The sequence below is a fragment of the Neolamprologus multifasciatus genome, chromosome 18, assembly GCF_963576455.1.
Source record: "Neolamprologus multifasciatus chromosome 18, fNeoMul1.2, whole genome shotgun sequence".
Taxonomy (NCBI): Eukaryota; Metazoa; Chordata; class Actinopteri; order Cichliformes; family Cichlidae; genus Neolamprologus; species Neolamprologus multifasciatus.
In genome coordinates, this window is record NC_140456.1 from 20,998,961 (window position 1) to 21,016,749 (window position 17,789).

General features: G+C 40.4%; 1 protein-coding gene across 2 annotated transcripts in view; it reads left to right on the forward strand.

The window, feature by feature from the left end:
• The first annotated feature begins 13,394 nt into the window (after window positions 1-13,394).
• The window catches only part of mbnl1 (muscleblind-like splicing regulator 1), a 40,174-nt gene continuing 35,779 nt past the window's right edge, over window positions 13,395-17,789 (forward strand). The window contains exon 1 of one of the 2 annotated variants that reach the window (XM_085142091.1): window positions 13,395-13,507. The gene's annotated coding sequence lies outside the window, so the exon portion shown is untranslated. Of the gene's footprint in view, window positions 13,508-17,183; window positions 17,759-17,789 lie in introns of those variants that run through there. The other variant, XM_085142088.1, reaches the window with a different exon arrangement.

Genomic DNA, 17,789 nt, shown 5'->3' on the forward strand with positions numbered 1-17,789 from the left:
TTTTGTGAAATATATTGTAGTTTGACTCATGGGGGGGGGGACTTACTGGCTTAAGCCCGGTGTCGAAGGGGGGGGGTTACTGGGCTTAAGCCTGCGTCAGACTGTAATTTGTTTCATAGTTAGATGCCTGACTGACAACTGTGTAAAACAAAAATTACACACAATATTCGAAGCACATAGCGCACAGTCGTAAATTCCCCCTAATTTTGGTATGATCCGAGCTCAGACACTAGCGACTGAGGACAGCGTTTATGCACGTGAGCGAGGGGAAGAAGCTGCTGCGTGCGAATTTGCTGTAGGAGAAGTGCAGACAGGCAGACAGAGGAGAGCTTAAGTTTGACCAGGTACCAAAGCAAATCATTCGAACTGTACAAATAATGTAAATATGACGGTGTATCACAAAAGATTGATATCAAACTGATCACTTGACCCATATTACGTTACTTGCTCTTCAAGTGAATCAACAAATGGCTAAATGAAAAATGAACAACAATTTTTTAGTCTTAGTTTACGTGTGTTTATTTCATATTTTCAGTTGTTACCCTCCACGGCTAAATAAAGCACTCTAAATCGGTTTCAGTAAATGTACTGATTTACACAACAATGGACATAGGGGCTAAGTAAAATCTCAGGTAAATGTTATTTTATATATTATGCTTTGTATGTTGTTCAATATATTTCTTTGCAAACAAGAGGAATTTCAATAGACTTCAGTATATTTACAGTTGAAACCAGACATTTACATACACCTTAGGGGAAATAAACATAAAACATTGAACATCAAGTAAACGTTTTTGTTTTAGATAAATAATATTGAAATATCTTTTAAATTAGTTAAATGTCAGAATAAAGAGAGAGAGAGCTGTCTATTTTTTTTTTACCACTTTCATCAAATTTAGGAGTATATATACACTAAGTTTATTGTGTCTTTAAATAATAAGAAAACTCCAGACGATTCCATTCTGAGCTTAAGAAGCTTCTGATAGGTTAGTAGAGTCCATGAAAAATAAACATTTAGTCTGATTTGATGTTTTACAATTTAAAAAGTGATTGTGTTTATATCTGAAGAGTTTGTAAATATCTGGTTTCAACTGTATATTTGGTGATGGTGGTGTTTGGCTTGATTGTCAGCACAAAGAGGGAGCGAGAGGAACAGAGAGAGAGATGGAGAGGAGAATGAGGACAGAAGAGAAATGGAACAAGAGCCAGGTGAGACAGACATGTTAGTCAAATGGTTGTTTGCCAAAACTCATTAGAACATGTATCTAGTACCTAGTGTATCTTTTTGGAATACTTGAATAATATTGACCCTGAAAATGTCATTGATAGGTTCGTAAAACTCAAGCCTCGAAGATACAGTCTCATGTTACCACAATAAAGAGGTGTTGTCAGTGTAGTGCAGGTCTATGATGATTTTCAGTGCTACTATCATCTAGTTTTGATTCTGGTTCTGTCTTGGTTAAGTCCTGAAGTAGTCCTGATTTTGAACTGTTGTAGTCCTGTTTTAATTCCGGGTCAGTTCTGGATCTGGTTGAATTGGGGTTTAGCAACTCCACAGCAACTCCACCCCCCAGCCTCCCGCCCCCTTCCAATCCCACGTGCATACCACCCTTTAAGGCTAAGCTCTGGGTGTATAAAATGTCTGGCTCCGCCTCTGGTTTGACTATGCTCATTGTCAGCGTTGCTTCTTTCCGGTCCCTCCCTCACTCTTTGAGATGCCCATGGTCAAATATCGATGATTGACCCGCAGCTGGAAGACTGAATATCGTCTCACTGTCATAACAATGCTTTCTGAAAGAGAAAATGAAATTCAACAACACAGAGATAAGAGCACTACGGAAGAGGATTAGGGCCACTGGGGAAAAAAGCGGTAACATCTTTTTTTTTTTCCAGAATTCTGAGAAAAAAAGTCAGAATTCTTACTTTTTCCCCAGAATTCTGGAAAAGAAAAAAAAAGACATTACCGCTTTTTTCCCCAGTGGCCCTAATCCTCTTCCGTAGAGCACTGTTTCAATGTCTGAGGAAATAAACCTAAATAAACCTATTCACCTCTATAGTGCTGTGAAGAAGTATTATTCCCCTTCCTGATTTTCTGTCATCAAATAAAGATAGACAAAGGTAACCCGTGTAAATTTCAAAGAATGCAAATTTTCAATTTTCATGATTTTATTTATTAAGAATAAAACATTATCCAAAACTACCTGGAGTGAAGTAGGCTAAAAGATTTCAAAAAGCAACACATCCACCACAATCTAAAGAAATTTAAGAACAACTGAGAAACCAAGTCACTGACATCTGTCAGTTTGGAAATGGTTAAAAAGCCATTTCTAAGGCCTGGGGACTCACAGTGAGAGCCATAATCCACCAATGGAGAAAAACTTGGTACACAGGGGATCCTTCCCAGGAGTGTCCATCCTACCAAAATTACTACAAGAGCGCATCAACGACTCCTCCAGGAGTTCACAAACAATCCCAACAGCATCTAAAGGACCTGCAGGCCTTGTTTGCCTCAGTTAAGGTCAGAGTTCAGCAATAAGAAAGAGACTGGTCAAAAATGGCAGCCGTGGGAGAGTTCCAAGGAAAAAACGCTGCTGAGTAAAAAGGAACACTCGTCTCACATTTGCCAAAAAACATCTTCATGATCCCCAAAATTTGTCTGTGGACCGATGATACACAAGTTGAACTTTTGGAAGGTTTGATTACATCTGGTGTAAAACTAACACAGCATTTCATAAAAAGAACATCATAACAACAGTCCAAATGATGGTGGTAGTGTGATGATCTTGGGCTGCCTTGCTTCCTCAGGACTTGGACGAACTGATGAATTCTGCTCTCTACCAGAAAATCCAGAAAGAGAATGTCCGACCATCAGTTTATGCCCTGAAGTTCAAAAACACTTTGGTTATGCAGAAGGGCAATGATCTGAAACACAGCAGCAAGTCCACCTCTGAATGGCTCAAACAAACAATATGAAGGTTTTGGAGCGGCTTAGACTTAAATCAGGCTGAAATGCTTTGACTTGACCTCAAATAGGCCATCCATGCTTGAAAACCCTTCAGCGTGGCTCTATTAAATTCTGCAAAGAAGAATGGTCAAAAGCTCTTCCATGGCCACAAAAGACTCATTGACAGTTACCTCAAACTCTTTATTCCAGTTCCTGCTGCCAAGGGTGGCACAACCAGTTATTAGTCTTGGGAGTAATTTTTTTTCTCATAGGGCCCTTAATTAATAAAATCATCATCAAAAATACATTTAGTATTTGCTTGGGTTTACTTGGGTTACCTTTGTCTAATATTAAAATTGCTTTGGTCTGAAACATTTAATCATGACAACAATGCAATAAACTGAGAAATCAGGAAGGGGCCAGATGTTTTTACATAGCACTGAAAGTCCAAATCAAGTCTGTAGTGAAAACTGCATCTATTAGCCCCTAAAATTATACTATGAGCTTATCTTAGAGAGCAGTAAAGAGACAAAAACATCTCACGACCACACATTTTATAGTAAAATCACTCTATTTTTGGACTACCTAATATCACAAAGTAATAATGATATGAGTGTACCTCTGCATTCTGCTGCCATGATGGGAACTGATGCATTCTTTCTGAGATTACTTCCAGCTTTCCTCTTCAGGCCCATGTTTTCCAGCTCCAGCTTTCTAATATCTGCTTGCATGGCGCTGATCACCTGGATAATTCTCCTTTTGCTGTCCATGGTGCTGACCGCAGACTTTTCCACCCTGTCTGCTTCTCTCTTGAAGGTACTCAGCCCACCTATAGACACACGTTCTATTCCCACAAATATGCTTTCATTTAAGGCTCATTACACAGCTCTCCTTTTGGTCAACAAAGATATAAGCAGCCAATCAGCAGCAGCAATCTAGTCTGTCATCGGACTGTTGGTGGTGGGGTCACCTGGGGTGAGTGCTATTTTCTTCTTAGTGACCTGATGCCTACCACTTTCCCTCCTCCTGTTAAATATTCATCTGCTCTGTCAATGTAAAGGAACAATTGGTGCTTGGGAGAGGCTTGCCTGTGGTCTAACTGTCTGTCAAGAAGATACAGTGAACCTGCTCCCCATGAACTTAGTCTACCTCTCAACATGGTGCAAATTCATATTACATTTTTTTGTGTCTTAACTTTAATAATTTTTTTCTGCCCCAAAAGCCTGGACTGGATTATGTGGCAATAGTAGTAATAATTTATTATAACATCAAAATGGCCATCTATGCCCCTTTGCTGATGCTTTCTAAATCATTATGGCTTGCAGAGGTAGTGCAAGTGAAATCACAGAGATCTGAAAATTGCCTTCATTCATAAAAGAGTGAAAATATATGAAGTGCATTAGCAGATGACTTCTGCCTGTATCCATGCGCTTGCAAATGTAAAGATTTATACAATATTTATTGTACAAATGCACCAAATGTGCAAAATTAAAAGGAAAAAATATGTTTGAGAGGGCTAGCCTGGGTTTTATGCTGCTTTGCTGCTCTCTAGTGTCCAGTAGTCCAATAGCATCATGCTTACAAAATAACCTGCATAACACTGACCTCTTTGGTAGAAACTAGTATCTCATATATCTGACCACAGCAAATAATGCTGCTTTAGATTTTCTCATAAGTATTTTGTAAGCTGAACCCAGCGCACTTCAAGTGTAAGCAGGTGCTGCGAAATATGCCAGCTGCTGTTCATCTAACTGAAAATTACACATCACGAAGATGTTACTTCATGATGTCCTCGTGATGTGTGATATTGGAGGTAAGACTCAACAACAATGGCAGATATGAAACTGCACACAGTCCTCTGCCTCAATGTTAAGCTGTCTGTTTGTTTGTGTTGTCACACCGCACTACATAGTCTAAGTTCCTCCCATTGCACAGTGTGGTGTGTGTGAGCTGTTTGTGTGCTGATAACAACCCGACAGATAAGCCCTATGTGCTGCTGACACACTGACACCCTTCAGGTGATTGTGTAAGTGAAGACTGAGTGCAAGACAGCTGTGTCACAACATGGGTTGTGTTTTAACTCTTGGTTGTATACAGAAGATGGAAAAACTCATTTAAAAAAAGAATATTTACTATAGATTCCCAAATGTCCAGCAGGTGGCGTGCACTCTAATTTTTGTGACACAAAACTGGGGCTAATGTCGTGAAGCTTCATGTGCAAGCACATGATATCCTCCATCAGCAGCAGGGTAAGCCCAGAGCCCTCTAATAGTAAGAGTCGCAGAGGCAGAGAAGGTTCAGAATGCAGTAAATGCATTGATCTGCAGTAGTTTTTATACCACAGTAAAGTGCATGTGGTTAAGTCTTTGTGTACTCCTCTACCTTTCTGACAATTGTTGAGCTTGTTAATGTGTTTTTAACATTATATGCTAACCAACAGCAGCCACAGTTTAACATTTATTGTTAGATTTTAGTGAACTTGGGTAAACATTTCAAAAACAATTGTTTTCTACCTGTCAGGGTTTCTTCATTGTGGATTCAGTAATGCCACGATAAATTCATACTGCAAATAATCTTAATGGCAGAATGAGACTGACGGGTGACTTTCAATGATAGCATGAGAATAACTGTGTTTGCTTTGGAAATATTTTGGTCTCCAGAGCTTAAAATATTCAAATTCAAAACAAACATCTAGTCCAACTTTCTGTGTGACCGAGACAGGAATTTATATATCGTGCATGTGGACAAAAATGCTACTCAACACTTCACATCTACACAGGGCAGATTACATTAAAACACTCATTATTGTGTATCATGTCTCATAGAGCATGTTTTTTTTCACAGGAATTATAATACTTTTGCTATTATAAGACACTTTAGTGGGATTAATACATATTCTTATATTTAAAAGTTTTATCTGCTGTTGTGTGCTGTGCTGCATGGGGACGCTGCACTCACTCAGAGATAAAAGCACACGTGTACATTCATCCAACTGACGCCAAGAGGAGAAAAATAGTTGGCTCACTTTAAAAGAACAATGACAATGACTGTAACTATGGATTAAAACATCAACATATACACAAATGCAATCATATTCAAGAACACATTTGCAATAAGTGTAAATCTTGGAAAAACTCAGGGAGATGAATCTCCAGGTTAGGGTGCTGTTTCACTGCAGGGAGTCTTCAGACCTGTGGTTCGTGTGCTGAGAGAGTGTTAACAGAGAGAAAAAAGCTGAAAATGTACATACTTTTTAGACGGGTAAATGCATGATGGCATGTGATGTAGTTGTTATAAGTAAACTTTTAGAAATGAATTAGCTGTTGATGTTAAACAAGGTGTGACTAGTGTCGTTAGTTATGAATTCATGAATTTGTATTGACAGTTTACACTAATATTAAAATACAGGATCGGTATGACAACAGAATTCAGTTCTATAAAAATACATATATTTATTAGATTCTCTATTTAGCCTTATTTGATTATTTTTTTCAGAGCTGGTTTCCATATTTTAAATTTACCTTGGTTTTTTTTTTCAGTCTGATTTGTTTCCTTTTCCTTCCCTCTGATTTTACCATCATTATACACAGTGTAACAGTCAACAGAACCATAAGCCTAAAAACAGTATTTATGAGACTGCTACAATATGCCTCGACTCTTCATTTTTAGCCATGTTTCAGAAAATAGCTAGCTGTTTCCCTGATTATTGTACAATTATTATTTTATTACTCTGAATCGATACATTTGTTAAAACAGACCAGACAACAATAAGCAATAATGTTATTTTCGCACTGACATTCACACCTATCGGTAATTTAAAATTACCAATTGACCTAACCCCATTAACTGCATGTCTTTGGACTGTGGGAGGAAGCTGGCGTGCCGGAGAGAACCCACGAAAACTCCACACAGAAAAACCCCGGCCAGGTGGTGGAATCAAACCCACCAACTTCTTGCTGAGTTTGAGTCCAGGCCTTACCCAGCGTGCTAATCGTTGCGCGGCACATTATGTTATATCACAATATAGTAATATTAATTAATATTTAATATAATATTTAGTTATTTAGTTGTGTGTGTGTGGGGGGGGGGGGTATAATATATAAAACATAATTTTGAATTCATTAGGCTACTTGTTCTTGGTTGATATTGTGTGTTTGCTAGCTTAAACTGGCATATCTACAAATTTATTGGTGGATAATCAATTAACATGTTTCAATGCACACGTTAAAAAAACCCAACAACTTCACAAACTTCTGTGCAGCTTAAAACCTAGTTCCAGGAACTATTTCTGCAAAATAAAATAAAATAAAATAAAATGGTCCATTGGAGTGAACGGAGATGATGCGACTTTTACTAACCGAGGGCTCTGGGTAAGCCCAAAGGGCGACGGTATAAAGTAGAGGTAATTGATTTTTTTTTTTCTTTGCAAGTGATTACAGAAGCAGAATTTAATACGTGGCTTTTGCAGCCCTTTCATCACTGCTCGTTGCTTTGCAAATTTGACACCAGAGGGTCAGGACAAATGCAGCTCCCTTCAGAATACCGCACTCATCATTTTAGCCAAGTTGCTGTTGACCTGGTGCCAGCACTACAAAACAGGACAAGTAATTTAATTTGTCACTACCGTCGACCTTGAAGCAGGGAATGTAGGCTACCAGAATCCCAATAGGGAGGCTTCAAGAAAATGTCCTGGGAGCTCGGAGAGAGAGAGAGAGTGGGTCGGACTGTTCTGCTTGAAGTATCACACCCGTTCCCTCATGTCTAAAGGAATACATTTGTCCTTCAGGTATGCATGCAGAGATTAATGAAGGTCTAATTCTGTTTTAAAGGTACTGGGGCGCTGTCTCTAAGGGCAGAGGTGATCAAATTACCCATGATTTAATTTGAGGTTTAACATCAGATCTTTAAGAGTATAGCAACACAACACTTCAGTCTTTGAACTGAAGTATTCTGTGCTCTGTGTCTAGCTATTTTTGTGGCATAAAATCTGAAAAATGACAAGTATGCAGTGCTTGTCCTTCGCCAAAAATGTTCCTCCTTAAAGTGAAAAAAAAAAAAAAAACTGTAGCCAGGGAGTAAACACCATCATAGCAACAGATAACACGACTGCCAGAAAGCATACAGTCAGCAGGCAGTACCACCATAATCCAAGTCAAGATGTCCACCTGCATGAACTTAATGGCGTCATTACTCGGGAGATACATTACACTGAAGTGTCATTTCCCTGTGCAAGAGGCTCTAAATCAAGGAGGGCATGAGAAATGTAGGGTGCATCGGCTTTTATTATGTGATGCATGCCAAGTTCTCCGATGCCTCTGTCTGTCATGTTTACATACCTCACAAAGTGTTGAGGCATTATTTCATTTGATTGGATCAAACACCTTTAAACGGTTGTTTCAGAACCTCGCAGTAAATTTTAAAAAAAAAGAGGCAGAGAAACTGCTCGGTCATTGCGTTTCTGTGCAGCTGTTTTGTCTCTTTGAGCTGTCGCCACAGTTACCACGATGATATGACACTGATAGGTTAGATAAATTCTCAGATCCCCAAGTGTTCTGTTACTTTATTACACATTAGTAAGGTCCCGAGGGAGAGCGCATTCCCAATCCTATCTCTCATCACCCAGAAGCAACAAATGTACTAATGACCTCTTGCAGCCGTGTGATGTGACGTGATGCGATCTGATGGTAACTGCAGCCCTATCGAGCTGACATCTTATATCACCCTGGTCAGAATTTAATATTGGTCGTAAAGTCTAAATATAAGGCTTCAGAGACTAAGTTGTTTAACATGGAGCTGCTCTAACTGTCTGGCAAAAACACACACGCAGGGGTAACAAGGCTTGAAGGTGGCGTGTTTACTGCTTGCCGAGATGTTCTGCTTTTGAGATTATTATGATGCGTGTGAAATGTTGCAGCAACTTCGACCAAGCTGTTTAAAAGAAGCTTTTAAGCAGCGTCCTCCTTTTCCAGCATGCCAGTGTTTCAAATAGAGACCTGTAGGTTTTCCAGCCATTTGGCACGGTCTTTAATGACATAGCTCATAGCCACAGTCCCATTTAGCAGCCTTCATTATGACTCACTAATCATAGGCTACATTTGTTTTTCTTTTTCTCTCTTCTCTTTCTCTCTACCTCTTTCTTTCTGAAAACTTTTAGGCCTCTGCCTTCCTTTTACCATTCTGTTTATCTTCATCTTAGCGAGATGAATCCAGTAAGGACGCCAGAGCTGTTACTGGAGAAAGTGTTTGTTGACTTTTCGGCACAGACTGGTGCTCTGTAGGGGAGCAGTCTGTTATTTATGGCTCAGGGCCTCATGTGATTGGCTGAACAGAGATGTAATTATGTCTGGCGCTTTTTAGAATTGCAATAGGTGCCGTGTTGAGTTCACTGGTTGCTAGGTTACTAAGTGAAAGGTTTTGTACTTTATAGAAAATTTTCTTTTTCATATAGCCTTTGCTTGATGGTCAGTGAACTTTTTCTGTTCTTACCCTCGGCCCATTGATGCAATTCTTACTGAGTAACTCATTGTGGCTAATTGTAGATGTGCCCAGATAGTGTGTGGATGTTATCTGTGTCCTGTTAGGGATTAATTCAGAATTTTGTACAAAACAAGGTGAGCAAATGTTGTTCCTTCATCAGTTACCTTTGAACTTTTTTGAACAAGAGGAATGGAAACAGCAACCAAAGCCAGTTTCAGTTCTAAAGATGCCTGACTGGTATTTTAAGACAGGCTTATTTGGTGTGCAGTTGTTGTCAGGGTGAAAGTACTTTTGACCTGATAGGAAGTAACACAAATATTCACTTGCAGCAATGAAGGTATGCAGAAGACCATCTCTGAATGCACAAAATGGACTACAGCAGCAGAAGACCACATCGACTACTGCTTCTGTCAGCTAAGAACAGGAAACTGAGGCTATAACTTGCTCACCAAAACTGAACAAAAAAAGATTGGAGAAATGTTGGTGTGTGAGAGCTTATATGAGGGTTTTTTTTCTGTTATGAGAATTTGGTTTGGTTTGGTAGTGACATTTCATCCTTCACATAGATAGTGTTAGTAGGAAAGGAAGTTTTAAATAGATGCAATGATGTCCAGTGAATTGCTTACATGCAGATGTGAGAAATATGAGATAAACAAGTCTCAACGACTGCTTTAATAGCCAGTGAGGAGACCGACTCAGAGTCAGACACAAGCAGAAATGATTGGATATTACTTTCAAAATTATAGTATTCAACTCCAGTGAGGGAAGATTAATTCAATTAACGGTTGTCCATAACACAAGAGACGTGCATAATTTTCTTCATAAAAACAGTCAGTGATGGGGCCTTTATCTCCTCATTATGTAGGGGTGGTCAGACGGGAACCTTGAATAGGCTGATGGGATTATGTCAGCTTGAATTGGTCTCTGTTGAGGTTATTACACATGCATGCAGTGAAACGGAAGCCAAGTGTTTGCCTGCTCACTATAGGTGGTGGGAACTGAAGACGATACTTGAGCACAACACCATACATAATCCTATTGTGTGCTCCATACCATGGCTTATGTGATCACTGTCTTCAAGAATACATGTGTAGTTATATAAACACAGAGATGCGAAAGCAGTTGGGGCTCAGTGAGTAATCCTCGTCTAATCCATTTATTTTAAATACATGGTCTGTCATGGTTATTAAGTAGTGATGTGTCTATCATTTTCGTGTGTGCATATAGTTGCAACACTGCCTTCGACGTATCTCACACCCCGGTTCCAAAGCAAAAGCTTTGAATGCCAGTGCAAATTTGCATTTATTTCAGTCATTTTCCACAAATTGGAAAATACTTTGGAAAATGTTTTTCTGGGTCTCACCAGAGTTGAAGCCAAGTATCTTCCCCTTTTCTCTCTGTCACATGAATATCAGCCAGATCACGATGGGGGGAAAAAACAACACTTCCAGGCCTGCGGCATCGAGTTATCTACAATCTGTGTAGGCTGGAGTTATTAAAGATTGCATGACACAGTGTCTGGACCCGGCTGAGTGGATAGTGTAAGTAGAGACGCTGATTAGTTCTCTCTTCTCACCTAATTACTGGTGTGATCCTATTGCAAGCTGTTGTGATACCCTCAGCGGACCATCATGTCAAAGTCAGTTACAAAGTCAAGTTGTCCGTGTATCTAATGAAAGCAGTGTAAAGATAAAATGGTTGTAAAAGTGTCTAAACTGGCTTGTTAAATAAACTTTGAGTTGGAGTAATTCAAGTAGGTGGTTTGTTAAAATATTTACGCAGTTCTGTCTGTGATGCTTTATGACGTTCAGATCTAGACAGTCATTTAAATGACACATCTGTATAACAAATTGTGACTGTCACCCCTTCGCTTCTTTCTCTCTCTCTCTCTCTCTCTCTCTCTCTCTCTCTCTCTCTCTCTCTCACTCACTCTTTCCAGCTCCTTAGTTTAGTTAGGTATGCAGTAGTGCCACTTGCAGACGCCAGTGTCCTGGTAGCCCTAAAAAGGGAAGGAGTCTCACTCTTACTCCTGGCAGCTCGTGGAGGAGCGAAGGCTAAATTGGGCCTGGTTTCATTGACTTCCAATCCACCGACTCACACCAGCCCTTCAGCCCATAGGAGAGGAGGCCCAGTGGTGATCAGTGCTTCTGATCCTTCCTCAGAGCTTTCCCTGACACTGTCTGGGTAACTGAAGTCAGATAGAGAAGTGAGAAATCTGAATACAACAGAAACATTCACAGTTTGTGAGGCTTTTTATTTTAACATCTCTATATCATCATAGTCATGTTGCTTACCAACCATGTGGTAACAGCCTAAAATGACCCCTTTTTGATTTTATAAACCTTTATGCCTTAAAAAAGCATCTTATCCTCTTAATTTCACAATATTAAGGTCTTGTTTAGAGCCATAAAAGTTCAATATATTATGACTAAATCATGTTGCAAAGCAACCACCTAGCAATGGATTTTAAGGACCTATTTTTAGTGTATAAACAACATCAACCGCCCATGTTTTATTTTTTTTCTCTCTGTGTCACTAAGTGTTACTGGGCCATGGGCACGTACCAGTTATTACTGTGTATGTTCTTCTGATTATTTTTGTAAGAATTACTTTGAGACTCATAGGATGTATTTCAAATTTTGTCATAAGTATGATGATTGTGAACCTAAGGGTGGATAGACACACTTGTTTAATACTAGCAGGTTATCCTAAAGTCTACTAGTTGTTAACTGGCTGTACAATTACATGTTTCAGTACGCTACAGCTGAATAATTCAGGCCTGGAAGTTTCTTCATGTGAGCCATATTCAAATTTAAATTAGATTGTGAACTTTATCGAGATTCAGATTTAAAAAGTTGAACATATGAAGGTGTTTTTATTTATGGCACACAAAGCCATAAAGGATCTTTGAAATTCTTACTAAAGAACACCATATGTCACTTTTAAATGCTTTGCGGCTCTTTTTACTGTATTGAAAGAGTAGCTTCAAGCAGTGCACAAGCAACGGTAGCACTTTAACAGTGAAGCAAGAACTGCTAATTTTGAAAAGTACTGAAATGAGACAAAGAATGGAAACTGCACTGGCCTTATTTTATAGGACTAAATCCTATTTATAATATATATAATTCATGTAATATTGCTAAGTTACATGCAGTCACACTCTGCTGTGAAAGATAAAGCTGTAGCTACTCAGTTGTGTATTTTTGCTGATAAAATGCTTGTTGTTTGTCTCCTACCCTCCTCTGCTCTTTCTCCTGCACTGAGCTGTCCTGTGTGATTGACCACGTCTCTTTCTCTGTGCTGGCAGTTGGAAACAGGTGCTGAGTGCTGCTGAGTGTTGCTGCGTGTGTGGGCCCCAGGGGCCTGGTTCAACATTCCATTGATAGTTTGATAGACATGGGCTTTCGGGTGGAAGAGGAAGGGGCTGCAACAACCTCGCAGAAGAGGAATCAATGGTGCTCTGTTATGATATACGTGTTTTTAAGGGGATGAGGTCATATTGTCGAGCTGAAACCCCCGTTTCCTTTTGAAGTCAGTCTCACAAACAGCCTCTTCAACACTCCACTTCCTGATTTGTAAAGTCATCTAACTTATCTCTTAGTCTGCAAACTATAATGTCTCAATCAGTTCCTTTTTTCGCACCTTTTCAAGCATTTGTACATGTCATTGCGGATATATACTGTACAATATATGTTGCACAGTGTGTTGACACGTAGTTTTGCAAATGGGCGAAAAGAGGAAGTTACAGAAAGGGGATACAGAGAGAGGCGGGGAGAATAACAAAGTGACCATATTTGGCATAAGTAGATAATGCAAGCAGAAGATGCAAATGAGATAAAGAGTGGTTGTCATGGAGACTTGATGTTGCGCAGTGATGGTTTGCTGTAAACCTGACCACATTTGTGGTATAGCCGTTGCCAAGCAGAAGGTGCTATTATGAGAGTGAGAGAGAGATCAGAGTTAGAGAAGTAGAGGAAGAGAGAACTGAAGATGTTAGTAAATCCCACAATGCATTGCAGCAGCATGACCTATGCTGAAGTGGCTTTGTCGGTCCCAGAGGCACATCAGCGTTAGACAAACACGCAGGTAAGCTCTCTGTCTGTAAGTTTTCCCTGCAGAATTGATATGATTAGGTTATTTTAACCGGTTCCAAGTGAAATTTGTTTGTAATTTCTATTTAATACTTCCAATTGGTTTGGTTGACATTTTTAAAAAAATATTTAAACAGCAAGCTGATTAACTTACTTTCTTTTCTGCTTCACAAAGAAGGAAATGTCAGTCTCCGTTCGATGTTAACATGCAATATTTTGTTCTTTGTTCATTTGTCAAATTTGTCTCTTCAGTGGGGTGCGTGTTGAGGGTTTTATATGGAAGGAGACTTTATATGATAAACACAGCAATACATACCCATAGGCTACATTTAGACAGAAAATTAGATAAAAGCTGAAATGAAAGGCCTCTTTGCAGAGGGTGTTTCCATTTGTTTGCTCCAAGATAAGCTTAAAGCCTGAGCTCTGCACACACATACATGTGCACTGTGGTGTCAGATAGGGACAAGACAGCGTGCTATTTCCTCTCTGTGTATTTCAAAACTGACAGCTTGAATTGCACCTGCTTCCCCCACCATGTCAAAATGGAAAGAAGTTAAGAGAAAACCACAAAGTATGCAGTAGGGAAATATGACTGCAAATTTGAACAAGAGGAGGATTCTTTGTTTTGTTTTGCTTTTTCTCTGTTAAGTTGTTTAAAGTGTAGAAGTTACCTCAAGGGGGGATTTTTGCTTTGTCATTCTGCAGCCTCCAATATATACTCTTGTGAAATCACTAATGTTAAATGCAATTTCCTGTTTTTTTTTTTTGTTTTTTTTTTTGTCTTTCTTAAAAACTTTATACGATTGAGTGTAATTGTTTTTTTCTGCGGTTCTTTTTCAAGGGGTGGGGGGGTGGGGGGGGACTAAGGAATAAATGAGCTATTGGAGTTTGGCATATAGAAGCTCTGGAACATTTCCACAGAGGAGTGAGAGTTCACATCAGCCAGCTACTGTCATTTACAGACAGCTGAGAAATAGCAGAGTGCTGAGATGATAGGGATGCTTAAGGTGGAAAGCTGAGTTCATCACGGAGGAAGGAAAGGAAATAAAATGTTAGCCATTATGTTTTTTTATGTGACAGAGACAGAAGGGTCATCAAGAAAAGACTGTGTTAACGTTGAACTGAACTGAATTTTGAAATATTAGGAATATTTTTATTATCTTCTTTTCTACTTCAGTAAATGAGGAAGATATGCAAAAGACCAATTTCTTTTCATATATTTATGAATACAAATACACATAAACTGATGTGGCAAAGGGAATTCCCAGGCATTACTTAGGCTACTTTAGAGACTTCCCTAACTGTACAGAACCACAGAAGAAACTATACAAGTGTTTTTGCAGGCTGAGTATACTCCCCATGAGTAACTTGATGAACTTAGAGTGTAAAAGTGGTGGAATTCCCCTTCAAGCACATTGAATACACTCTCTCAAGCGTGTGCGCTTGAGTGTGTGTGTGTGCGCGCGCGCGCACACACACACACACACACACACACCTCTTCCTGTTTTCGGTTTGTACCATAAGTATGTGTGTTAACAGTTTGCTCAACCTCAGTGTGTTTATTCCTGTTGCTTTTTGCGCATCCTTTCGCAGCTCTACAGCTTCACTGATCTAGAGAGCACAACATCTCTGTGAGATACGAGGCATGTGCAGAAAGAAGGCAAATCATTCAGCCAGTGTGACACGAAAAGAAATATGAACTATAAAAGTAGAAGTAAGCTCCTGCTGTGCGCTCGATCAGAATGAAACTTGTCAGAAGCAATGAGCGAACATTTGGTAACCGCACAATTTGGCTCTGCACTCATACTTGAAGTTGGTGAGAGGAGTATGATTGAGGGGATTATTACGAATTGACAAGCACTTATAAAGCCTTTAAGGCAAGTTTAGGGGAATTAAGATGCATTCATAAGTGAGATAAAGCTATGAAAAGGCAGATTTAGCGATATCATAAAGAAGAGAAATATGAAAAGGATGCACACAGTGTACACTGAACTGCAGTAGAAGAGGGGAAATTCCACATTAGTGTCTGAGTTTCGCAGAGAGCCCAGATCTTTGGAGGAGTTGCTAATATGTCTCCTATTGAGCCAGATCATCAATCACTGTGTTTCTTTATTATGGGTCAACGAAAGCTCAGTGCCGTCAAACAGATTGGCCTTCTAATCTAAAAGACAATAAGTCTAGCAGGGTTGTTTCCATGCTTGCAAATAGATCCTTCCTTCACTAATGAATGACTGCTAGAAATAGATCAAGGCATGCACGTTGCTGTTGTAGTTAATAACGCCACTGTCGATCAGAACTTGCAATAATGCTTTCAGTTCTTTTGTTTGCGGTGCGCACTGTGTTTTTGCTCTCTCTGAGTTTACCAACACATTGAGGAAGGGTTTTGGCTATAGGTAAAGGGTTAGCCGTGCTGCAGGGGCTCAGCCACAGATTGTCACCCTGGGTTTACAGTGCTGCTGTGTAAATTGGAGATGACTTATCACCAGCTTTGTATTAAACAGAGCTGGGCAGCCATTGAAACAAGTCCAGCGAGATAGCAAGGCTAGGAACAGAGAGACAGTGGAGGTGTCACAGTTTTACATAGGATAGGCAATGGTTTTAAGCAGTCTTTCGTGTACATATAGGCAAATACGCCAAAGAAAGAATGGACCCTTACATCTCCAACTGAATATGTGTGAGCTCAGTTAATTTACATTCAGCGCTATGCAGCATTAACATGCTTTGTATATGAAAACACATTGTAAAGATATTTTGGATATAGGGATGCATTTTCCTTGTGATGGCAATCAAATGAAAGTGAGTCACAGACAATATGCATGAACTGGTCGCAAAACTTGGCGTCAGCACACGCTCGGAATTTGCAAGGATTCCTGCAGACGCCAGGGCCACTATCTCCATAGCTACCGGATATTGCAGAATCGGGTCCAAATCAAATTCTTGGAGGCTTCTATTGGATGCATGGGTTGCAGCAGCAGAAGCCTGGTGTCAACAACAATACAGGCGAGTTGGCAGGAACAGCCGCCTTTGTGTTTTCTGAGTTAGCCTTTTTCTTAATATGTTGCTGACCTGCAACCAAACCGCCCTGGTCTGCATCTTTTTTTTAAAGAAGTAATTTTAAAACTATAACCACTTACTTATTGCAGTTTTACTTAGTAGTGCTTTTATAATGTGGGCAGGAGCTAGTGTGAGCTAAGGGTTGCATGCCAAGGACGGAAAGCCGTATGAAAGTGAGAGAGAGGATCTGGACAGAAGCCAGGCCAAATCTGATGCAAAAAACCATCATAACTGTTGGGTCTTTCCATAACTGTTTCCTCCACACCCCATATTCTATTCATTCTTTCCAATTGCCATTTATTCCTTTTCTTCCTGACCTCATTAAGACCCTTCCTTCACTCATTATTTTCCTTTCTGGTTGTATTTAACATCACTCTCATGACTTTTACTTTTAAAGTCCTCGCTGTACTTGACCTTTCCTCACTGGTATGTTTATCCTGTTTCTAATGTTCATCTTGTCTTGTTGCTGGGTTTTCCCAATCTTTCCTTCCTGCCTCTTCCCTCTCTCCTACCTCAGCCTCACTGAATAGGCAAGGACAGTGCTGCTGTAACTGAGCCAGCACTTCCTGGTGTTGGGGGGCGTGGCCAGCTTCAGTGGGAAAGAAAAGGAGGGAGAGGGAACTGCAGGATCTGTATGCCCAGTGCAGTCCGGTCTCCCTCCCTCCTCCTCTTCGTCCTCCTCCTCCTCCTCCTCCACAGCTGTTGCCACTGCCGCCCAGTGAGCACTACTTTCCTGCAGCAGACAGATGATCCAGAGGCTGGGGAGTCAGTAAAGACACAGCCCAGCCCCGTCTCAGCACAGCTCTGCACAACCCAGCTTAGCCACTTGGAGAGGCAGGGGAGGGGAGACACTAGCGCACACAGCCAACGCTGCAACGCATACACACACAACCGCACAGACAAACACTCCTCCTCTCTCTCTCTTGCTTTCTCCCTATCCGCTCTCCCTCACTCTGGGTGCTCGGCTCCGCGCACAGCTCCTTTACTCATTCGCTGCTGATTCACTCGCTCACTCGCTTGCCTCCTCTTCTGCCAGTCGCTCTGCCTTGCTGTGTTCTGCCTGCCTGCCTGAGAATGGTCCAGCCGGTGCCTGGGGGTCTGCTGTCGCGGCCTGTCTGAATACACGCATAAACATACAGAGCCAGTCGACACGCGGAAGCACGCACACACAAACTGGAGGGCAATGTGAGAGGTAAGAGCTTGGTTCATAACCCTCCTCCCTG